Below are 3,105 nucleotides of genomic sequence, written 5' to 3' on the forward strand. Positions count from 1 at the left end.
ACCAGCACCAAGCCCTGGCACCGGTATCGGCATTGGCACCGGCACCAGTATCGGCACCGGCACCGAGCCCCGCACTGGTATGGGCATCAGCACCGGTGTCAGGATCGACATCAGCACTGGTATCGGCACTGGCACCAGCACTGAGCACTGGCACCAGCATCAGCATCGGGACCAGCGTCGACATCGGCACCGGCACTGGTACGGGCACCAAGCCCCGGCACCAGTATTGGCATCAGCAGCGGTGTCAGGATCAGCATTGGCACCGGCATCGGCACCAGCGCTGACACCACTGTCTGCACCGGCACCAGCATCAACACCAGTATCAGCACTGAGCCCTGGCCCTGGCCCCAGCGTCGGCCCCAGCACTAGTATTGGCACCAGCACCGAGCCCAGCGGGTGCCCTGAGCCCAGAGCCCCCGGGCTGCCCCGCTCAGCACCCCAGGGTCACAGCCCCGCAGGTGGCAGGTTGGGGCTGGGGAAGGGGGTATCTCTCCCCCCTGCCCTCGGGCTGTGCTGCTGGGACCCCCCTTCTCCCTCCAGCAAGCGCCCAGTGACACCGGAGGGCTGTGAGCCCAGGCCGTGGGGTAAGCGCCTGGTGTGGGGAGGGGGGCACCCGGCCACCCACACCAGGACCCCCGGCCCAGCCAGAGACAGACGGGACACCCACGTGCAGGGATGTACAGGGCTTGGGGGGACCCCCTTTGCACACTCGCCCCAACCCTGGGACCCTTCGGTCTAACAGCGCCGGGGGCTGGTGCTGGTAGGAGATCAGGGAAAGGCATTACAGTCCTGTCTTCATGGAAACCTCCTGGGAAAAGGTCCTCTGGCACCTTGGTGCTCCAGGATCTGTATGGGTGGGCCACGGCGGGGGCTCCCCTCCGCCGGACATGGACCGGGATGGCCCCAGCCTCCGGGCAGAGAGGGCAGTGGGACAAGAAGGGTTAACGGGCTGAGCAGGCGTCACGGGAGCCTGAGCAGCCATTTCGCTTGAGGATGCCATCGCTCCCGCGACCCCTCCAGCACTGCATCCCCCAGCTGGGGCACCTGAAGCCCCCTAAAACACCCGCGCCCCTGCCCCATGGCCCAGCACCCCAGGGGTTCCCACAGCCACCGCCCTCCCGGCCCCCGGGGCCGAGCCGGGGCAGCTGGCACCCACCGGTGCCCAGGGCAGGATGAGGGCTCTCCGGCTCCTGCTCCGGGCTGGGGTGTCCCCTGGGACCGGGGGTACAGACTCAGCCCAAGGCGTGAGCTGTTGGGCAGCTGGTGATGCCCCACGGGAGCTCCCAAAGCTGGGGGAGGTGGGACAGGGACCCCAAAGGGAACCGCTTAAGCAGCTTTTTGGGGAGCTCGTTCTCTCTGTGCAATTAAGGGGAGGGGGTGGGAAACGATGGTCTTCGGCAAAATAAAAAAAAAAAAATGCCGCGGGCGCGCAGGGCTGCCGCCCGTCCAGCACTGCCCTCTCCACCCTGGTCCCAAAGGTGCTGGGATTCGTCTGCACCCCCTCGCCTGGCGCTCGGCACACAGCACCTCCGGCACGACTGCGGGGAACCGGGAGGGCTCCAGGGGACAGCGTTTGGCGGTGGGGACCAGCAGGCAGACACAGCACAGTCACGTAAGCCCCATTGCTTTGGGAAACCATCAGGCAACGGCAGTTTACTGTTTTTTTTTCACTCCCCACCATCCCCTCGCACCCAGCAGCTCTGGGTGGGAAGGAGCCAGCTCCTGCCGCAGGGCATGGCTGTCCCTGCCGGGTGGGGACAGGGGCCGGCCGCTCTCCCACCTTCTCACCAGCTCCAGGCGGCAGGTTCTTGCTCGTGGGGAGCAGGCGCGGTGATGAACGCATGCAGAACTGACGCCTCGACGTACAGGAGACAACAGGGACCCACGCTGTCGCTGTGGCCGGCAGCGGTTTTGGTCATAGAAAAAACTTGTCTCCATAAAACCTGCTCCGAGCTGTTCAGGATCGGTGACCCTCAGAGACCAGGGTATGAAACCAAGCCCTTTCAGTGGTGGGCGAGAGGAAGGACCCGCTGCGTCACTGCTGCTGGTCCCTGGGGGCTGCTGAAACCCCCTCCCTGCCTGCAGCGGGTTTGCGTCTCTTGCATCCCCTCTGAGTTTCCCCTGCCGTGTTTTAAGTACAGCCACCAGGCAAGGCCACCGCTGCCACCGCCGCTGGGAGGGCCCAGGCCCCTGCAGAAGGATGGTGCAGGGGGGCCGCAGCACCCAGCATCCCACGCCCAGGGCAGCGAGCCCCTCGTTTTAGCCTCTCCTCCCACGAGACCTCTCGCTGGCAGATGGTTTTGGTGAGATTTGAGGTTACGGCTGCTCCTGCGCTGCGTCAAACTGCAGGTTAAATCAAGGGCCAGGCAGCAGCAGGCAGCGCTGCCCACGATGGCTCAGCCGGATCGGAGACTCCCTGCGCCTGGAGCCAGTGCTGAGCCAGTGCTCGCCCGCTGCCGGAGCAGACCAGGAGTTCCCGTGCTGGGGACGCTGGGAAGAAATGTAAAATATCTGCTGGGACCTGGGGGTTTCTTGTTCTCAGCCACGGATTCAGCTGGTGTCAGCTCAGGCAGGGTTTGCGTGTTTTATTCCTGAGATTTTTCACACGTCTCTTACCACGCAGGTAATATTTCCCCGGGAATGCCAAACCCCTCCAGGGGAAGGTTTGATCACCCAGGACAGCATTTGCTAAAGACCCCGCTCTTTGCGGGGGTGAGGAATTAAAAGCATGGTCCGATGCAGGGGCTTTGCCCCCTCAGGAGGAGTGAGGGGCGCTGGGGGCCGGGAGCATCCCACAGGATCCAGCAGTCAGGAGACGGAGGAATCGCTCCCCTCTGTGTGGGCCGAGCTGCACCCCAGCCCGGGAGGAGGGTGCGCTCCTCGCTTGCCGGCGCTCCTGGGGGGGGCAGGAGCGGAGGAGGACGCCCGGGCTGTGACGCCACGTCCCATGCCGGGGCATCCCGAGCGTCTCCAGGATTGGGTGAGTTTTGCCCATTTTGGGGATGACCGCTCAAGAGCTGCCCACTTGCTGCCACGGACCCAGGGCTCCCTCGAGGCGGATGCTGCGCCCACACAGCCCGGCCGCGCCGCCGCTCGCCCCCCGCG

Source organism: Aptenodytes forsteri, unplaced genomic scaffold (assembly GCF_000699145.1).
Source record: "Aptenodytes forsteri isolate BGI_AS27 unplaced genomic scaffold, ASM69914v1 Scaffold428, whole genome shotgun sequence".
Lineage (NCBI taxonomy): Eukaryota > Metazoa > Chordata > Aves > Sphenisciformes > Spheniscidae > Aptenodytes > Aptenodytes forsteri.